This window comes from Tamandua tetradactyla, chromosome 12, assembly GCF_023851605.1.
Source record: "Tamandua tetradactyla isolate mTamTet1 chromosome 12, mTamTet1.pri, whole genome shotgun sequence".
Classification (NCBI taxonomy): Eukaryota; Metazoa; Chordata; class Mammalia; order Pilosa; family Myrmecophagidae; genus Tamandua; species Tamandua tetradactyla.
This window is the reverse complement of record NC_135338.1, coordinates 100264685-100286886: the sequence shown is the minus strand read 5'-3', so window position 1 is coordinate 100286886 and position 22202 is coordinate 100264685. Positions and strand designations below refer to the sequence as shown.

Genomic DNA, 22202 nt, shown 5'->3' with positions numbered 1-22202 from the left:
GAAAATATCATACCACTGCCTTCTCATGACCAGGGTGCTAGTTGAGTAGTCTGAACTCAGTCTTCTGGGGTTTCCCTCGTATGTAGTAGAGTGTTTTTCTCTTGCCGATTTCAGGATTTTCTGCTTCTCTTCACCAGTTGACATACTGATTGCTATGTGCCTTGGGGAAGGCCTATTTGGATTTAATCTGTTTGGAGTTCTTTGGGTATATTTGACTTATATATTTATGTCCTTTATGAGGGTTAGGAAGTTTTCCCCCATTGTATCCTCAACCACTCTTCCTAGCCCTTTACTCCTCTCTTCTCCTTCTGGGACAGCAGTGAATCTTATATTAGTGTGCTTTGTTTTGGCTGTCATTTCCCTGAGATCTAGTTCAATGTTTTCCATCTTTTTTGCCATTTGCTGTTTTGAGTCTTTAAAGTCAGGTATCCTGTCCTCTATATCACTCATTCTTTCCTCTGTCTCTTCAAATCTGGTGTTGAGTGCCTCTAGTACGTTTTTTATTTCTTCAACAGAATCTTTAATCTCTGTGTATCAACTATTTTTCTATTTATTCTTTCAAATTCCTTTTTACACTCTTCTCCTGTCTTTTTGATCTCCTTTATATCATTTGGTATCCCATTTATTTTATTCAGTAGAGTTGTATGAACATCTTTGATTAGTTGTTTCAGCGTCTGTGTCTCCTCTGGTGTTTTTATTTGGTCATTAGACAGGGCTATATCTGTCTGCATTGTGATGTGCTTAGTGATCTGCTGTTGTCTTCATGGCATGTAAATATCTTGATGATTTACTTTGGGAATTGATTTCTTTCAGTAGTCTAAGACCTTGTGTGTACAGGATAGTTGTAAAGCAAGCAGCAGGGCACAGGTGGAGCACTCAGTGCAGTGATTTGTTTCAGGGCAGGTGTGGGCGCAGGATGGTGTTACGCTGATGCTTGTGAACGTGGGTGCGCAGAGGCCAGGGAGGATGTGGCTGTGCAGGTGCACCAGTCCGGGGGGCGTAACCCTGGTGTGCGCTGGTGTAAGGCACAGGGCCCTTTGTGCACATGCATAGAGCTGTGGCAGCAGTTCGGTGTTACGCTTTGGTGGATTGGCAGCAGATGCTACCTGGCTTTGCCAGTCAGCACTTTCTCAGAGCTGAGAAGTGTGGTCGAGGGCCATGTGCATTCAGAGTTCTAGGACTGCTGTAAGTGTGGGTCCCAGAGCTGAATGATGTGATTGTTAGCCAGTGTGCGTGCGTGGGCCTAGGAGTGCCGTAAAGTGATGCACAGAGCTTGGGGGGCGCGGGGCCAGGGTGAGGCTGTGCGACACTAATTGCAGGGGGCAGGGGTAGCCTGGGTATGGAGTTGGTGCCCACAGCCTTTATGCGCTGGCAACAGCCTGAAGGGAGCAGGGAGGAGGAGGTAGTGCTCGGGAGGGGTGCAGGAGAGGTGGGCTGGGCTGCACTTGGGGTGGGGTGGGGGGCAGGTGCATGCACTGGGGTCTGGTGGGGTGGGGGCGCCTGGAGTGTGGGAAATGGGAGTGGGTGACGGGGTTCGGGTATGTGGGGTGTGGGGTGAGTCGCCAGTCACAGGGCTGTGTTGGGGAGGGTAGTGCGTCCAAGGACGCAGCCTGGCTGACTTCCTAGTCCTGGGCTCCCATCCGTGCACTCCCGTGGGCTCCAGCCTTCTGCCTCTCAGCAACTCGGCCTGTGCAAGCAGGGCTGCTGCATGTGGTGCCAAAGGCTGTCCCAGGCCAGCACCCTCCCGAATCGCTGCCTCAGTCGCCCTCCCGTCCCTTCTCTGACACTTCCGTGGAGCAGGGCTAATCGCGAGAGTCTCTGTTGGGCCATCTTCCCGGAAGTCCTCTAAACACTATATGGTAAATGACTTTCCGTGACAATGAATATTTGTCTCTGACATCATTTGTAATTGCTCCCTGGTAATTTACGGTGTGACCCTCTTGTAAATTGTAACTGCTTCCTCCTTATAGAACACTTAGATTATTTCCAGTTTCTCATAATTGGAAAATAATGCTTTGGGAAACATTCTTTTAGCTAAATCATTAGTTATTTCTTTAAGACAAATCTTGGAAATTATATTTCTGAGCCAAGAGATATGTACATGTTGTAGATTTTGAATTTATATTGCCAAGTTGCTCTCCAGAAAGGTTTTTTGACTGTCTTATATGCCCAATAGCAGAATAAGAGAATTCCTGTTTTCTCATACATTCATCCAAAGCATATGAATATTTTTAATAAACGTAGATATTTAATTGAATGAATTTTTTATTACAAATTCAGTTGAATATGTATCATATATGATGAGATATGAAACATCATATATAGCTTGATTATAATTAAGGTTGAATATATATGTGTGTATCTATCTATCATCTATCTATCTATATTTATATATATATAGACAAAGCAGGTATATATTATACTTGTGTTCTTTTATAAATTACCTTATGTGCTTTTTACCCATAGATTGTTTTGTTTTTCTTATTGGTTTGAAATTTTTAAAAATCTATTAATGGTAGCACATTTAATCATTTATGTTAAAATTGTTTTCCTAGTTTGCTGTTTGCCTTTTAATTTAAAGTCTTATACAGACAAATCTAGCAGTCTTCCCATTATAATCTTTTTTTAGAAAGAATATTTAAAAAGTCCTTTTCTGTAACAAAGTTATATGAATATATCTATATTTTTCTTTCTTTTTTTTGCATGGGCAGGCCCTGGGAATTGAACCTGGGTCTCTGGCCTAGCAGGCAAGAACTCTGCCTGCTGAGCCACCATGGCCTGCCCTATATTTTTCTTTTTCCCTTTATTTTTATACCTTAAAATTTTTAATCCAAGTGGAATTTATTTTGTTATGAGATAGGAAACACTGTGGAATAATTCATCCTTTCCCACTTTTGAAACACTACTTTAAAAAATTATTTAAGTTGGTATTTAAATTTATATCCCTTTCTGAAGTTTTTATCCTGCTCTGTCCATCACCGTATATATTCCTCTACCAGTATCCTGTGTTAAATATTTTGATTTTAGAATAGATTTTAATTTTTAGAAGGACAGATTTCTCTACCCTCCATTTCCCAATTTTTTTCCAAAAACTTCTTGGCTGTTCATATATTATTAATTGTCATCATTAATAATTTATCTTATTTTATTGAACTTTTGCTCTGTACCAGATATTTGTGAACATTATTTCATTTGCTTTTTGTAACAGGACTGTTAGATAGAATTTTCACTATAAGAACCAAGATGTAGCTTAAAAACCCACCCTAAGTTCACACACTTAATCAGTATCTTAGTCCCGGCTATTAAGAATCCCCAAAAACATAAGAAGAGGCATTCAGCTAGATGAGAGGATTGGAGAACCGTTTGGCACCGTGCGAGAAGTCGATGTATATGTGACATGCAAGTGACTGCCAAGCGGCAATCTTCAGTTAGAGAACGCTTATTATAGTTATATTGCCTTTCGTTAGTTATGCACATAGAGAAATGAGGGAGCCATCCAGATCAATTCTGAGTGGACAGCCTGGTGTGGACTTCAGTATAGGGTACAGAGCTCTGTGTGTGTAAAAGAGCACGTGGACGAGTGAATGTCGGGCAGGGTAGCTGCGACAGGGATTAGTCCACGAGAGCTACCACTGGCCTGTGTGTATTTTTCTCAGTGTGTTTCCTTCCCACTCCGTATCACAGCATTTTCCTTTATTTCACTGCCATATGTAATCTCCCTTAAAATAGAAGTTATATGTCAATTTTTATTATAGTTTTCTCTTACCTAGATAAGAATTTCCTACAATTATTGAGGTAAATAACTGTCTTTGCGGTAACATCATATAGAGGTAGAAAGAATGAAGTGCCCTGATGACTGCTGCGCTCAAGCCCTCAATGACCCCCCCCCCCCCCCCCCCCCCCAGTTTTTCCAAGGTTGTGCTGCATGTAGGGAAGAGAAGTGGGTCAGGAGTTGAAAGACAGGCACCCCATCCTGTTTGCTTCTTGCTTCCTTAAGTCTGGCCACCCTTTTATTGCAACTGGTTTGTAAATAGTGTCTTAGTTTCCTAGCTGCAATCACAAATACCATGAAATGTTGACTTAAACACTGGAAATTTATTGGCTCATGGTTTTACAGCTAAAAGAAGTCCAAAATCGAGGTGTCCGCAAGGCAGTTCTTTCTCTCTGAAGGCTATGCGTTCTGGGGCTGCTTGCAGATACCCTTGGTCTTTGGCTTTTCTGTCAGATGGCACTGCACATGGGGGAATCTTCTCCTCTCTGTTCAGGCCGCGTGGACTCCCAGCTTCGGACGGTCCCCGTGGCTTCTCCTGTGTCCAGGTTCCTTTGCGTAGAATAACTTCAGCCGCATTGGGCTCAGGCCCTTCTTTGGTGCACCTCGACTAGTGACACACTCAGGTTCCTGGTTCCAAAGGGGCTCATACCCGCATGGCCGGGGATTGGGGCTCAGACGCTCCTTTTGTGGAGGGTCTGATTCAGTCCCCAACAAAGAAGGAAGATGCTAATTCTTACCCTCTTTCCCTTTTCCCCCCATGGATTGAATATATATGAAAGAACGGTTTGCTGATTAACTCCCTAAGAATTACCTCCCAGAAACAGTCAAGTCCATGTTATACACTGCAAGGAACCTAGGAAAGTCTCAGTAAGTACTTCTTTGTTTTACCGTCTTTCAGCAGTAACGGTGAGTTGGCTCTAGCAGTGGAAGTTGTGGGGCTTCCAGGTGTTCCTCCTTCAGCCTCCTGAGTGTGATGGGTCTATCAAGAGGTCCCACAGAGCTCTAAGATTTGGGGCAAGCTAGCGTCGAGTCTTTGACATATGCAAAGGGTATGTGACCCACTGCTCTTCCTACCTGGATCACCAGACTCACGTTCTGAGTAGATTCTCCAAGTCTTGTGACAGAATCGCTAGGGCTGCCCAGAAGTGGAGGTGAACAATTTCCACAGTGTAGGAGAATCAGCAGTAACAGCAAGATTCCCTCCATGGGGAACCAGAAAATTCTCAGTTACTTTAGTTTCTATGCTTTGAGTGGATAGGTTCAGTTACAGTTGGTAGCGATTAACAAATATAAGAAGGAGTTTCACAGAAGATTCAAATCTTTTTAGGAAGAGTAAAATATTACAAAATAACCTTATAGCTTTAAATCTGTTTCCTTTTTCTTTGTCACTTAGTAGAACTTTTGTACTAGTGGCATCTTTAATTTTGGAGGAAATGCATATTTGGAAGGAATGACATTATAAATTCTTGGTTCATATTTTTAAAGTTACATATGTAGAGTGAAATTTAAATGGGTTCCCTGGAAAACCAACTGACCTCACCGCAGTCTAGACTGCAGAGTGAGATGCATCAGGGCTCTCTGCCCCAGCAGAAATGCTGAACAACCAGCAAGAACCAGCATCTTTCTCAAGCCAAAAAACAGTTAAAGAATCACAGTAGTGGGGTGAGCCCCAAGTCAGGAAACAGGCCCTTTAAAAGCAGTGGGAGCGCATGGCCCTGGCCCTGGCCCTCCCCACCGCTCTGCTGGCTTGAGCTCCTAGTGCTTTGGTCCCCGACCCGGACGGCACCCTGGTACGCCCATGAGAGCATGTATGTCGGCCCAGTCTGGTGGTCGCCTGGGGGACTTCCATTCCAGAACTTGTCCTTCACGTAGAAGACAGCTTGCGAGCTCTCCTTCAGAGTGCTGGGGGAGGGCAGTCAGGTCCTGCTGCCGGGGTGAGGAAGTGCTGGCTGTAGGGCATAGTGCGGTGCCACAGTGAGGAAACTGTCACCTAGAGAAGAAGAGATACTCATATCTTTGTAAATGGGGGAATTCCTAGACCCACGGGGCCATACCCAAGACAAGAGGCCTGCGCAGAAAGGGTCGGGGGGGCCTATGCTTTGGCGTGGCGCTGTTCTCTGAATCATTAATGGATACGCCTGTAGGAAAGTTCTCACACCGGTCAACCTACAAAGACTGGGAGAGGTGTTTCCTTATTCCCCTCTCCCTCCTCCGTCTTTGTTAAATCCTGACATTCAAAGAAAGATCTGTCATAATGCTAGCTGGATACAAGCTTAAGGAACACACTTCAGAGCACAGAGTCTAAATTCTAGCAATAGCACATTAAAAATGGCAACATGTTGGGTGGGCCACAGTGACTCAGCAGGCAGGAATGCTTGCCTGCCATGCCAGAGGACCTGGGTTTGATTCCCGGTGCCTGCCCATGTTAAAAAAAAAAAAAAGGAAGAAATAAAAATGGCAACATGTCCAGGTTTCAATCAGAGATGACAAGACGTAGAAGTAAAAGGAAGTGATGGGCCGGGCAAAGGAGATGAGCGTTAGAGGCCTTCAGTGAGGGGGTTCAGGTTTGGAATATTGCAGACAAAGACTCTTTCAGAGTGGTTCTAAATATGCTCAAAGAGCTAAAGGAAAACATGGACAAAGAACTAAAAGAAATCAGGAAAATGATAGACAAACGCTGAGAGAATATCGACAGTCGGAAATTATGAAAAGTAGCCAAATAGAGCTGAAGACTGCAGTAACAGAGATTTAATTTCACGAGAGAGGTTCAGCCGCGGACTGGAGCTGGCAGAAGAAACAGCATCTCTTCTTGGAGATATTTAATTGAAATCATGTGGTCTGAGCAGTAGAAGGAAGAAAGAATGAAGAGAAGTGAGCAGAGGCCGAGGAGCCTGTGGGATGCCATCAAGTGTACCGAAATACACACTGTGGTCTTCCCAGAAGAAGAAGAGAGAAGGGAGCAGAGAGAAATAATGTCCGAAAACTTCACGTATTTAATGGAAGATGTGACCATACACATCCAAGGTGCTCAACTCCAAACAGGAAAAACCCAAATAGACTCACACTGCACCATATTAGGATCACAGTGTCAAATGCCAGCAAGAAAGAGAGCGTTCTGTAAGCCAGAAGAGAGAAGTGACGTGTAGCCTACAAGGGGCCTTGGAAACAGTAAGTGCTGGTTTTCCCCAGAAGCCATGGAGGGAAGAAGAGACTGGGGAGATGTATACACAGTGTTAAAGCAAGAATTCCCAGCAAAGAATTTTGTATCCAGTAAGTCTTTCAAAAATGGAGGAGGAATGAAGACTTTCCCAGATGAGAGTGAGGGACTTAGTCATGACTAAACCAGCCCTACAGGAAATGCTGAATGAAGTTCTGCAGGTTGAAAGGAAAGGACCCTGCACAATTGAATGAAGCCACATGAAGAAATAAAGATCTTCGGTAAAGATAATGACACGGGTAAATATAAATACCAGGGTTGGTTTGTTTTAATTTGTAACTTCATTTTTTCCTCCTACACGTCTAAAAGGCAAATGCATAAAATGTAATAATAAATCAATGGTTTTGGACTTAATGTACAAATATGTCATTTGTGACAAGAACTACAAAGAGGTGGGGGCATGGAAGGCTATAGGAACATAGTTTATGCACGCTGTTGAAGTTAAGTTGCTGTAAAAGCAAACGAGATTGTTATAGATTTAGGATGTTAAACTTAAACCCCATGGTAACCATAAAGAGAATATTGGAGAAAAAGCAAACTCAGAGACGAAAGTAGAGTACAGGTTACAGGGACAGAGGCAGAGACAGGAGAGGGCTTCTGTTTGGGGTGAAGAGAAAGTTTAGTGGTGGATGCTTGTGAGGGAAATGCAGCGCTGTGGATGTGATGAACCCCACTGAGCGGTGTGCTTGGGAGGGACTGAGATGGGAAGACTTGTGTTGTGTATATACAGCGCAGTTTAAAACACGAAAGAGAAACTAAACCCAGCATGATCCTGGATGGGGTCTCAGGGTGGAGGAGCAAACACTCGGAAGAACGTTACCAGGCCACGAGAAAAAGTTGAGGTATGGAATGTAAACTTTATATTAATGCTGAATTTCTTGGAGTTGAAAACTGCATTGAAGGTGATTACGTAAGTGGACATCCTTGTTTGTAGGAAATGTACATGAAAGTATTATGTATTCAGGGGGTTTAGTGTGTGCACCTCGCTCTCACATGTTCAGGAGACAGAGAGGAAGAGAGAGGTGGGGAGGGAGGGAGAGAAATGGCAGAGGTGGCAAAATTTTAAAATTCATGGATGTGGGTGTTCTAGTTTGCTAGCTGCCAGAATGCAATATACCAGAAACGGAATGGCTTTTAACAAGGGGAATTTAATGAGTTGCTAGTTTACAGCTCTAAGGCTGAGAAAATGCCCCAATTAAAACAAGTCTATAGAAATGTCCAATCAAAGACATCCATGGAAAGATACCTTGGTTCAAGAAGGCCGATGAAGTTCAGGGTTTCTCTCTCAAATGAGATGGCACATGGCAAACACAGGGCTTCTCTCTCGGCTGGAAGGGCACGTGGTGAATACGGCATCATCTGCTAGCTTTCTCTTCTGGCTTCTGGCTTCATGAAGCTCCCCGGGAGGCATTTTCCTTCTTCATTTCCAAAGGTCTCTGGCTGGTGGACTCTGCTTTGTGGTGCTGCAGCATTCTCTGCTCTCTCCGAATCCCTCATTCTCCAAAGTATTTCCTCTTTTATAGGACTTCAGAAGCTAATCAAGACCCACCCAAATGGGTGGAGACATGTCATCCCTTAATCCAGTTTAACAACCACTGTTGACTAAATCACATCAACCAGGGAGATGATCTCATTACAGTTTCAAACATGCAGTATTGAATAGAGATTATTCTACCTTTATGAAATGGGATTTATATTAAAACATGGCTTTTCTTAGGGGGCATGCTTCCTTTCAAACCAGCACAGTGGGTATCTGGCAGGTGGGGGTATTTTGGATTTCTCGGGGTTTTTTTACAATGTCCTGTAAGTTTTAAATTATTTCAGAGTAAAAAGTTTTTTTAAAAACAAAGCCAACTGTTTTGTTTTTTATTTTCTGTTTTCACAAATCCTCATGCTGAGGGCTGACTCTCGGTAGATGACAGGGAGGGAGCAGCTCTGCCATGCGCCCAGCCCTAACCCAGGCGCAGGCCCTGTGAATGAGACCAACTATTTTAAAACAAGGAATTGTAACTTTTTATCTCCCTCACTGAACTGTTACATGAAGATTAAATAAATAATTTTGAAAAAGTGTTTAGACCTTGGGAGTGTGTCATTGTTGCTGATTGATTCTGATGGAGTCTGGTCTAGTGCTTCCAAACTTTGAGTATAACCTGCAATAAGAAATAAATAGTAATTTCCCATCCAGTAGTACACATAACACACAAACATATCACAGAAAACTTGTTCACCAAAAAGTCAGGTTGCAACCCACTAAATCAGTTTCACTACCTCCCATTTAAAAAGCCCTGGTATATGGTCTATTAGGCTAAAGGAAAATTATGTGCGCTGTACACCAGCAGTTGGATTTTGAGATGATTTGTTAACAGTCCTGGATTTTTATTTTGCTGTGGCCATGGGCTTACAAAGATCACAAAACTTAAGAAATAAAATTGGTACTGTGTTAGGTCATTTAACCATCCAGTTCAGTTATTTCCTTTGTTCTCAGAAGTTCAGGTACACAAATCAAACGTTTCTCCACTCATCTTCTAATCTTTTAACTGCAAATGTATCCGCACCTTTCTTGTAGTTGATCACATTTCCATTTGTGTGCCTTTTGAAGGGTGATCAGTTCCATACGTCTGCTGACTACCTGGTTTTATACCGAACCTCTACACAGAACCTCTAGCTGCTAAGAGTGAAGCACTGGGATTTTCTTTTGTTTGTGGACCAGAGTGTGGAGTTACCAGACTGTTCCTGACTGCAGATGAAGGCTTTGCTAAGCTCATAAGACTCACAGATGGGACGGGCATCTTCTGAGGTGGTGTAAAGTCGTTAGGTCTAACACATTTCTTATTTATTTGCATTTGTATGGACAGTTTGTGTCCAATCAAAGAGATTTCTGGGAGAAGACCTTTAGCATTGCCCTTGTGGATCCAAGACAAGCTGGCTTGAGATATTTGTAACACACTGACCTACTGTGACCTGGAAAAGGCTGCCAAAGGTGTCTTCAACAAAGGATATGGGTTTGGCCTGGTCAAAATAGATCTGAAAACCAAGTCTTGTAGTGAAGTGGAATTTTCTACTTCTAGTCATGCTTACACTGATACAGGAAAAACGTCAGGCAACCAGAGTCCAAGTGTAAGATCTGTAACTATAGACTTAGCTTCACCCAAAAATGGAACACAGGCGGTAGTCTTGGGACAGAAATCTCTTTGGAGAATCAGTTAGCTGAAGGATTCAAAGTGACTCTTGATACCATATTTGTACTGAACACAGAAAAGAAGAGAAGGCGATTAAAGGCCTTCTATGAATGGGTTTGTTTCAGTTTTGGCAGTCGTGTAGATACAGGTTTTTCTAGACCAACCATCAATGGCAGGCAGTACTGGCCCTTGAAGTTGGGCTTACAGGCTGTCAGATGACTTTTGACACAGCCAAATCCATACTGTCGCAGAATAATTTCGCCCTGATTACGAAGCTGCAGACTTCCAGCTGCACACTTGTGTGAGTGATGGCTCTGAATTTGGGGATTCTGTCTGCCAGAAGGGTAAGGAGAAGACTGGAACTTGAATAAATCTTACTTGGACAGCTGGCAGTAACAACACCCATTTCGGCATTGCTTCTAAACACAAGCTGGATTGTAGGACTCCTCTGTCTGCTAAAGTAAGCACTGCCAGCCTGATTAGACTTGATTATACTCAGACCCTTCGCCCAGGAGTCACACGGACCCTGTCACCTTTAATTGATGGAAAGAGCTTCAGTGCGGGAGGTCACAAGGTTGGGTTGGGGTTTGAACTAGAGGCTTAATATGGTCGAGTATCAGATTTGTCTCTGGAGATGAAGAGAAGTGAACCTACTGTTTTGACCTTAAAATTCTGTAAAATTTCAAAAGTGTGAACTTTTTATTCTTCCAAAGAATTATAATCCTCCCCACACGGAAGTCTAAAGGTTGCCAGTCCATCCTGAGGGAGGCATGCATGGAAGTTGTCGTGTTTGTGCCACATTTCAGTTCAGTTCCTCAGTGTTATTTTAAATGTGTTCCTCAGTGACAGCGTATGTCATGTTATAAAGGAAATGACTCAGTCCTTCAGTTTGTACATTATGTCCTGCATGTCCCACAACACTTTTTCATGACCTTTTAATACATTATACTCTGTGCTGTAGTGGAATCTTTGGTTTTGCATCAGCGTAAAGTAAATCCATCACATTTGGAACATAAAAAATAAAAAGATTTCCTTTCTACTATTAGATAAGTCAGTAGAGAGGATCTAGCATTGTTGAGATAGCAAGGCATTCCTTAATTTCTGGAATAAATACATTTCTGAAAAGTTATAGTAAGAGTTTTTATATATCACATCTAGCTGTTTGACTTATACACTGTGTTAGTTAGATTCAGTTGTCAACTTGGCCAGGTGAGCATACCTAGTCTTGTTGCTGCGGACATAAGCCAATGGTACGTGAACCTCATCTCTTGTTAATTACATCTGCAGTCGGCTAGGAGGTGTGTCTGCTGCAATGAGTGATGTTTGACTTAATTGGCTGGTGCTTAAATGAGAGAACGCAATGTCGCACAGCCTAAGCAGCTCGGCATTCCTCATCTCAGCACTTGCAGCTCAGCCCAGGCCTTTGGAGATGCAGAAAGAAGTCACCCAGGGGAAAATTGTTGGAACCCAGGGGCCTGGAGAGAAGACCAGCAGAGACCATCCTGTGCCTTCCACGTAAGAAAGAACCTCAGTGGAAGGTTAGCTGCCTTTCCTCTGAAGAACCAACAAAATAAATCCCCTTTTATTAAAAGCCAGTCCGTCTCTGGTGTGTTGCATTCTGGCAGCTAGCAAACTAGAATATACACAAAATAAGTACATTCCTATTAGAAAGTTACCCCATTTTACTAAATGGAAATATTTTGGAACAAAAAGGATAAGATGAAGTTAATCTTTGTATTGTGCCAGGTATTCAAGAGCTCTGGTCGTTCTCCAGCTCAGCCTTGTGTTTGTTGTTTTGCTGCTGCATTGTTTACCAGCCCAGTCTGGTCCTATGCAGGGTGTCGGGGAAGGACAAAAGCCTTTGAGAGAGTAGTTTCCCACTCTCCTGTGGTCTGCGTGGGCAGGCACCGGACCCAAACCCGGGTCTCCAGCACAGCGGGCTAGAACACTGCCTGCTGAGCCACCGCAGCCCACCCTCCCCCTGTCCGTTTTTATAAGCTCCTTGTCTGGAGCAAAGATTTAACAAAAGGTAGCCCAGAACAAAAGTGTCCCCCACTTCCCCACTTTTTTTTTTGTAAAAAAAGCAAATAGCAGAAGTAGAACAGTCAACAAAAGCCAGAGGTTAGGAAGGTTTGCTGCCATAGAGTAGAGATGAAGGTGGCTGGAGAACCACTCTTTGCTCTGCTGAAATTGCTTCTTCAATATTGTAAGATCTTGAGCTCTTCATTTTCTCTTGGTATGCTAGCTGCCACCTAGCTTCACTTCCTTATCCAAGCTAGATCCCACATAATCACTTGAATGGACCTTTCCCCAGTTTCCTTTTACTCTGATGCATTCACCCAGCAACCCTCTGCCTGTGCCCCTTTTCAAGTCTGCATTCTCTGTTCTAGCAGATCATCTTCTGAGATCGGGGGGCCTAGTACCTAGACACGCAAACTAGGCTGTGTGAGATTGATTCCGTCCCGGTTCTCCGTCCTTTTACTTGCCCTGGGTCAGCCCCTGGTATAACCTCCTCAGGTGTTAGTAGATAATTTTACCATTCCCTTTCAACTCAACTTCCTTTCCCTCATTTATATTGCCTTCTCATTTCACAGAGAAAATAGAGGCCAACAGATTTGAACTGCAGCTTTCATTTCCACCTTTGCTTAGGAATGAGTCTCTTTACGCTCTCTTTCTCCCCTCTGGCTGTAGAGCGACACATCTGTGCCCCTTCTCTGGAAGGCAGTAAGGTGCAGTGGGTAGAGTAAGCCTGTGAGCAGATCAGTGTGTCTGAATATTGCTTCTACCCCTCAGCAGATCAATGACTGTGGACAGATTACCTAATCCGTAACACTCAGTGGACTCGTGTAAAATGGAGACAATAATATCCTGCTCTCAGTATCATTTCAAGGATTATGAACGCAAACAGCCTGAAGCATAAGAAGTCATCAAGAAATGTTCATTTCCCTTCCTTTTGCCCCTCTTTTCTTTTCCCCTCCCCTCCTCTTGCACTCTCTTGCTTGAAGACTTGCTGAGTTCCAGGCATAGATGCTAGGGATAGGAAACTGACCTAAATAAAGTCTTTGTTCTCATAGAATTTAAATATTCCCTTCCCTAAATCTTCAGCTTCTTCCCTTCTAGTTGTCTTAAGACTGGCGATAATATTCTCTCATCTTTCAGCACTGCTTTTTCTGCTTTCCTTGGTAGCCATGCTTCTTAAAGAATTTGCGTTCCTGTCTCTTCCTCACTCTCCCACTAAAACTACCCCCTAGAGGTCACTGTGACCTTGGCAGGCAGGGTCACCGTGACCTGCAAATCCAGAGAATACATTTCAGTCCTGTTTTGTCTCTGGAATTTCATACTGCCTCTTAAAAGTACTTTTCCTTGACGACTTTCATGTGCTTCTTTCCTTGATTCTTACACAAGAACACGACTTCACAAGTTCTTTGGCTTCACCCCCATTTTTTATGGTTTCAGGTCCAGACTGCTTTTATATGCTTCAGTTCCATATATCCATTTGCCTCCTAGACATCTAGCTATCCCTCAGGTACCACAAATTCATCTTTAAAACTAACCTAGCTGCCCTTCCCCACCCACGTTCCTGTCTCAGTAAAAGATTACTATCCGTCCAGTTACCACCGCCAGAAAGACCTCATGTCTTTGGTGCTCCTTTTCCTTTACCTCCCGTGTCTTGTTGATCACCTGATGTGAGGGCTGAGGAAACGCAGTCTTCTTGGTATTTGCTGTGGAAATAGTGTGAGATTCGGTCACGTCTCCTCATGTCCTGGGTCATGTGAAGATGCTGAACCCAGGAGAACCTGAGGCACATCCATGCTGTGGTTGTGATTTCGGCAAAACAATATACACTAAATTAATTGTATTGATTTGGAGTTCTTGATGTTGTAACTTTATTTCTATTTAATGTATAAAGTTATTTTGGGTACATAGTTTTATAGTTGTAATACTGCTATAACATACGGAATTTATCCTTATTTTTTTTATTTTTTTTATTTTTTTTTTTTAAAGAGAGAGGGAGGAAAGAAAGGAAAGACAGAGAAGGAAGGAAGGGAGGAAGAAAGGGAAACATTTTTAAACATTTTCTTGTTTTTTATTATATTTTGTTTGTTTGTTTGTTTGTTACATGGGCTGGGGCCGGGAATTGAACCGGGGTCCTCCGGCACGGCAGGCAAGCACTCTTGCCCGCTGAGCCACCGCGGCCCGAATCCCTATTTTTATACATATTTTAAAGCATTATGAAATTGTGTGAGAGCTTGAGGTGTACAACGTTTTCTACCTTTAAAGTGATTAATTCAAGGTTCCACAATTTAAGGAATCGTACCAAGCGAAAATAAGACCTTGACAGTAAAGGATCTAGAAACCAAGACATATAAGGGGATGTTCAGAGATTTGAGTGTTTAGTCAGGAGAAGAGAAGATGTAAGGACTATGATAGCCATCTTCAAATACTTGAAGGTCTCTCTGTGAAAATAGAAAAAAAGAAGCATGGAGTAGCAAAAAGAACACAGCTTTGGAGTCAGGGGACTGGGGCTCACACTAGCTGTCACAGTAGCTGTCACACTTACTAGCTGTCACACTTATCAGCTCGGTACCTTCGTCACGTTACGAGTCTTCCTTAGCCTCCATTTCCTCTCCTCTAAAATGGAAATAGTATTACCTACCCGACTGGCTGCTGAGAGAAAAGCCAAAAGGAGATAATTTAATTAAACATGCCTAACACATAGTTGAAGCTAAACAAATATTAGTCCCTTTCTCTTTTTCTTTGGCAGATTGTGAACGGATAGAACGAGAATCACAGGGCGGAAATTCAGAGGGATGGCCCCATGCTAGGCTCACCTTAGGGAAGGACAATTTGGAAAGAGAAAGTCTGGGCGTTTATTGAGAGCTTGGGTACAGTCAGTTCATTTAATCCTCCCAGGAACTCTGTGCCATAGGGAACTATTACCCCTTTTCTACAGATGAAAAAAACTCGGAAGTTTAGAGAGCTCTTAAAAATCTTCCCCAAGCTTGCCCAATTAAAGTAAATGGTAAACCCTGGGATGTGGCTCCAGGGTCTGCGCTCTGAACACGTGTGTTTTATCTGTGATGATGCGAACTTCTTCGCCATTCATTCAGCAGCAGCTTTCTGAACGTCTGTCCAAGCGCCGTGACGGAGGCAGTGTTTTCTGATACAGAACACTACGAAAATCTTAGCCTAAGTGATGATAAATGCTGAGAAGAAGGAAAAAACACTCGAGGGTCGGGAGTGTAGCCTGTTTCTGGCTTTTACATTATCGTAGGTTCGCGCTGGAGGCCTGAGGGAAGCCAGGGCGGTGGGCACGCGGTGGGCACACGGTGGGTACGCGGTGGTGGGCACGTGGTGGGCACATGGTGGGTACGCGGTGGGTACGCGGTGGTGGGCACGCGGTGGGTACGCGGTGGTGGGCACGCGGTGGGCACGCGGTGGTGGGCACGCGGTGGGCACGCGGTGGGTACGCGGTGGTGGGCACGCGGTGGGTACGCGGTGGTGGGCACGCGGTGGGTACGCGGTGGTGGGCACACGGTGGGCACGCCGTGGGTACGCGGTGGTGGGCACGCGGTGGGTACGTGGTGGTGGGCACGCGGTGGGCACGCGGTGGTGGGCACACGGTGGGCACGCGGTGGTGGGCACGCGGTGGGTACGCGGTGGTGGGCACGCGGTGGGTACGCGGTGGTGGGCACGCGGTGGGCACGCGGTGGGTACGCGGTGGTGGGCACGCGGTGGGTACACGGTGGTGGGCACGCGGTGGGTACGCGGTGGTGGGCATGCGGTGGGCACGCGGTGGGTACGCGGTGGGCACGAGGTGGGTACGCGGTGGTGGGCACGCGGTGGGTACGCGGTGGTGGGCACACGGTGGGCACGCCGTGGGTACGCGGTGGTGGGCACGCGGTGGGTACGTGGTGGTGGGCACGCGGTGGGTACGCGGTGGTGGGCACGCGGTGGGTACGCGGTGGTGGGCACACGGTGGGCACGCCGTGGGTACGCGGTGGGCATTCCAGGCAGAGGAGGGCAGTTTGCCCCTAACCCATCTTTGTGTGAAGAATAACTTTTCGTAACTGTTTTCACTCGTTTTTCAACATTGACTTTAGAAGTACATTGGGTTTCAAAAGAAATCTCAATACAGTTATGGTTTGAAGTGAATTAAATTGAAAATTAGTATGAAGAAAAATTTTTTTACTAATATTAAAGATTTTCATCCAGATAGTGGAATGTTTCTCTTCATTTAAGATTTTTTCTATCTCGTGTAAAATTTTGTTGCTTTCTTCATAAAGAACCCACACAGTTTTTGTTAATTACTGCTTTTCTTTTTGTTTTGTTGCTGTTTGTATGAATCGGATCTGCGTCGCTTGGGACAGATACCTTTGGGTCATCCTCGACTTTTCTGCTTCTCTGACCCTGCACGTCCAGTGTGTGTGCACATCTTGCTGACAACTTTAGAAGGCATTTGAATCCAATGCCTTTCCACTTTCTCTGCCACCTTCTTGTCTAAGCCACTATTATCTCTTTATACAATTAATGTAATAGATTCTTAACTGATCTCCCATTTCCATTTTAGTCCTCTAAAAATCTTTTCACCTCAGAGCCTTTGCTCAGGCCCTACCCCAAATGACTTACTCACCTTTTCCAAGTCTTTATTCAACTGTTACTTTCTTAGTTAGGAATTTTTACTTTTTTTTTTATTATTTTTTGCATGGGCAGGCATCGGGACTCGAACCCAGGGTCCCTGGCGTGGCAGGTGAGAACTCTGCCTACTGAGCCATCGTGGCCCGCCCTCTTAGAAATTTTAAACCACCTATTTTAAATTTCAACCCCATCTTCATCCTTGACTCTATTTTTTCATGTCTCTTTTCACATTCTCACATACTAAATAGTTTATTATAATTGCTATTTATTGGTTTGTTTTCCTACTTGAGGGCAAGTTTTTTAAAAATATTTTTGTTGAGATATCTTCACATACATACAGTCCATCCAAGGTATGAACAGCTCACAGTATCATCACATGGTTGCGTATTCATCACCATGATCATTTTTAGAACATTTGCATCACTCCAGAAAAAGAAAAAAGAAAAAATTCGTACATCCCATATCCTTACTCCTCCCTCTCGCTGACCCACAGTATTTCAGTCTATCAAATTTTGTTTTTCCCCATACTCTGCCCTACTATGTATTATTTTTGTCTTTACTTTTTTTTTACTCATCTAGTCATACCCTACATAAAGGGAGCATCCAACACACAGGCTTTCACAATCACACAGTCACATTGTAAAATCTATATTGTTATACAGTCATCTTCAAGAATCAAGGCTACTGGAATGCAGCTCAGCAGTTTCAGGTACTTCCCTCCAGCCATTCTGATACACCATAAGCTAAAAACGGGCATCTATATAATGCGTACGTCCTCCAGGATAAACTCTCGACTCTTTGAAATCTCTCAGAAACAAAAAGAAAAACTTTATTTTGTTTCATTTCTCTCTTCCTCCTTTTGGTCAAGATTTTTCTCAGTCTCATGATGCCAATTCTCAGCTCATCTCCAGGAGTCATGTCCCACGTTGCCAGGGAGATTTGCACATATGCACCCCTGGGAGTCATGTCCCACATGGAGGGGAGGACAGTGAGTTCTCCTGCTATGCAAGTTTGAAAGTATTGTGTATCCTTGAAAAGCCATATTTTAATCCTGATTCTATCTTGTGGAGACAGCTGTTTCTTTTAATCCTGCTTCAATAATGTAGGTTGGAATCTTTTGATTAGAGTATCTCCATGAAAGTGTGACATGCCCAATTTTGGGGGTGATCTTTTGATTAGATGGTGATGTGACTCCACCCATTCCAGGTGGGTCTTGATTAGTTTGCTGGAATCCTTTAAAAGAGGAAACACTTTGGAGAAACCTTAGAAACGACAGGTGCCTTAGAGCCGACAGAAACCTCACAGCAGAGCTGACACAGATGCTGACACTTGGAGAACAGAGACACAGTTGTCTGGAGATGCTTGGAGCCCAGCAGACGTTGCCATGAGATGTTAAGCAAGCCAGAGCCTGGAGAGAGCCAAGGGAAGCCAAGAGATGAAAGCCAGGAGGGCGATTTTTGCCTCTTTTGTTCATTAGTGTAACATCTAGAACGGAGGTGGCTGGCACACAGAAGACATTGTATAATTGAATTTAATCTTTTTCTTTTATATTTTCAAGCTTTTTTTGTGATATATGTCAAAAGCTTTTTATTTTTACCGATTTGTCATCCTCTTATTTTCTCATTCTGTTTTTCTACTAATTTATTTTTTCTTAAATCATATATAAATGATGAAATGATGATTTTGTCTTGTCTGCTTCTATATTTATGTTTGTTGGGAAGGTCGAGCAGGGATTCTCTTGTTACACTAACTAGAACTTTTTTTTAATTTTTTAATTTTTTTATTAACGGAAAGAAAGAAAAAAAAAGAAAAAAAAGAAAAATAAAAAAAGAAATTAACACAACATTTAGAAATCATACCGTTCTACATATGCACTCAGTAATTCTTAACATCATCACATAGATGCATGATCATCGTTTCTTAGTACATTTGCATCGGTTTAGAGGAACTAGCAACACAACAGAAAAAGATATAAAATGTTAATATAGAGAAAAGAAATAAAAGTAGTAATAATAGTAAAAAACAACAACAAAAAACCCTATAGCTCAGATGCAGCTTCATTCAGTGTTTTAACATGATTACTTTACAATTAGGTATTATTGTGCTGTCCATTTTTGAGTTTTTGTATCTAGTCCTGTTGCACAGTCTGTATCCCTTCCGCTCCAATTACCCATTATCTTACCCTGTTTCTAACTCCTGCTGGACTCTGTTACCAATGACATATTTCAAGTTTATTCTCGAATGTCCGTTCACATCAGTGGGACCATACAGTATTTGTCCTTTAGTTTTTGGCTAGACTCACTCAGCATAATATTCTCTAGGTCCATCCATGTTATTACATGCTTCATAAGTTTATCTTGTCTTAAAGCTGCATAATATTCCATCGTATGTATATACCACAGTTTATGTAGCCATTCTTCTGTTGATGGACATTTTGGCTGTTTCCATCTCTTTGCAATTGTAAATAACGCTGCTATAAACATTGGTGTGCAAATGTCCGTTTGTGTCTTTGCCCTTAAGTCCTTTGAGTAGATTCCCAGCAATGGTGTTGCTGGGTCATATGGCAATTCTATATTCAGCTTTTTGAGGAACCGCCAAAATGCCTTCCACAGTGGTTGCACCATTTGACATTCCCACCAACAGTGGATAAGTGTGCCTCTTTCTCCGCATCCTCTCCAGCACTTGTCATTTTCTGTTTTGTTGATAATGGCCATTCTGGTGGGTGTGAGATGATATCTCATTGTGGTTTTGATTTGCATTTCTCTAATGGCCAGGGACATTGAGCATCTCTTCATGTGCCTTTTGCCCATTTGTATTTCCTCTTCTGAGAGGTGTCTTTTCAATTCTTTTTCCCATTTTGTAATTGGGTTGGCTGTCTTTTTGTTGTTGAGTTGAACAATCTCTTTATAAATTCTGGATACTAGACCTTTATCTGATATGTCATTTCCAAATATTGTCTCCCATTGTGTAGGCTGTCTTTCTACTTACTTGATGAAGTTCTTTGATGCACAGAAGTGTTTAATTTTGAGGAGCTCCCATTTATTTATTTCCTTCCTCAGTGCTCTTGCTTTAGGTTTAAGGTCCATAAAACTGCCTCCAATTGTAAGTTTCATAAGATATCTCCCTACATTTTCCTCTAACTGTTTTATCGTCTTAGACCTAATGTTTAGATCTTTGATCCATTTTGAGTTAACTTTTGTATAGGGTGTGAGAGATGGGTCTTCTTTCATTCTTTTGCATATGGATATCCAATTCTCCAGGCACCATTTATTGAAGAGACTGTTCTGTCCCAGGTGAGTTGGCTTGACTACCTTATCAAAGATCAAATGTCCATAGATGAGAGGGTCTATATCTGAGCACTCTATTCGATTCCATTGGTCGATATATCTATCTTTATGCCAATACCATGCTCTTTTGAGAACTGTGGCTTCATAATATGCCTTAAAGTCAGGCAGCACGACACCTCCAGTTTCCTTTTTTTCCTCAAGATGTTTTTAGCAATTCGGGGCACCCTGCCCTTCCAGATAAATTTGCTTATTGGTTTTTCTATTTCTGAAAAATAAGTTGTTGGGATTTTGATTGGTATTGCATTGAATCTGTAAATCAATTTAGGTAGGATTGACATCTTAAATATATTTAGTCTTCCAATCCATGAACGTGGTATACCCTTCCATCTATTTTGGTCTTTTGTGATTTCTTTTAAAGGTTTTTTGTAGTTTTTTTTATATAGGTTTTTTGTCTGTTTAGTTAAATTTATTCCTAGGTATTTTATTCTTTTAGTTGCGATTGTAAATGGGATTCGTTTCTTGATTTCCCCCTCAGCTTGTTCATTACTAGTGTATAGAAAAGCTACAGATTTTTGAATGTTGATCTTGTAGCCTGCTACTTTGCTGTACTCATTTATTAGCTCTAGTAGTTTTGTTGTGGATTTTTCCGGGTTTTCGACGTATAGTATCATATCGTCTGCAAACAGTGATAGTTTTACTTCTTCCTTTCCAATTTTGATGCCTTGTATTTCTTTTTCTTGTCTAATTGCTTTGGCTAGAACTTCTAACACAATGTTGAATAATAGTGGTGATAGTGGACATCCTTGTCTTGTTCCTGATCTTAGGGGGAAAGTTTTCAATTTTTCCCCATTGAGGATGATATTAGCTGTGGGTTTTTCATATATTCCCTCTATCATTTTAAGGAAGTTCCCTTGTATTCCTATCTTTTGAAGTGTTTTCAGCAGGAAAGGATGTTGAATCTTGTCAAATGCCTTCTCTGCATCAATTGAGATGATCATGTGATTTTCTGCTTTGATTTGTTGATGTGGTGTATTACATTAATTGATTTTCTTATGTTGAACCATCCTTGCATACTGGGATGAATCCTACTTGGTCATGATGTATAATTCTTTTAATGTGTTGTTGGATACGATTTGCTAGAATTTTATTGAGGATTTTTGTATCTATATTCATTAGAGAGATTGGTCTGTAGTTTTCTTTTTTTGTAATATCTTTGCCTGGTTTTGGTATGAGGGTGATGTTGGCTTCATAGAAGATATAAATCTTATTTATACACAGTATATATGAGTTCACTGGTGTTTTTTCATCACCTCTGAGAGATTTTCCTGTTTTCCACTCATTGCCGACAGTCTTCCTCAACGTTTTGTCTGCTTTTTGGTTAATAGAAATATTTCTTGGCTTTTTGCAGATTATTGTACTTTCTTAATTTTTATTTCTGAAACTTCCTTTTTTCTGTTTTACAGTTACTTCCGCGTGAAGGCTGGCATAGTCTCTATGATAGACGTAGACTTATAAAAATGAATAAGCCCTGTCTGCCTTTACAGAGCTCGGGACAGGTTAAGGAACATAAGCTTAGGTGCATAGAATTCAAGAGTAAAATTGAGATATGTGTGGAAAGTGATGACAAGATCTTCCTGTGAACAAGGCAGTTATACTAAATGAACAAATAACTGAAAATGACCCACCCAGAATGTACATGACAAAGAGAATAGATGGTGATTATTTTATTAAAGGCATTTCATTACAAAAAGATTGGGTTTCAGCCCTTTGTGATCACAGGACATGAAAAGTGTGATTTTTTTAAAGAACTGTGTGTCGTCTATAATAGACTATGAGAGAGCTAACGCCACATCCTGAATGGACTTATATCTTGTGTTGTTTCTTCCCTCCCTGCAGACAAGTTTTTGAAGTTTTTAATGAAAAGTAAAGCGTAGTTATCTTTTGGGACATAAAAATTAAAATGACTTCCAGTGTAGTACTTGTTGTTATTTGGGGGATGTGGATGAGAAAACTAAAATACATTCATCTTTTTGACCACGTGACTTGCTCAGAGTTACAGAGCTAGTTAGCAAAAAGCACCGCACAAAAACCCATTGCTCATCCTTGTT

At 42.3% G+C, this 22202-nt stretch overlaps 1 protein-coding gene and 1 pseudogene across 2 annotated transcripts in view; both read left to right on the top strand.

The window, feature by feature from the left end:
* The window catches only part of HDGFL3 (HDGF like 3), an 81182-nt gene that overhangs the window by 12603 nt on the left and 46377 nt on the right, over positions 1–22202 (top strand). The gene's annotated exons all lie outside the window — the stretch shown is intronic.
* Positions 6109–14120, top strand: LOC143652717 (non-selective voltage-gated ion channel VDAC3 pseudogene; annotated as a pseudogene).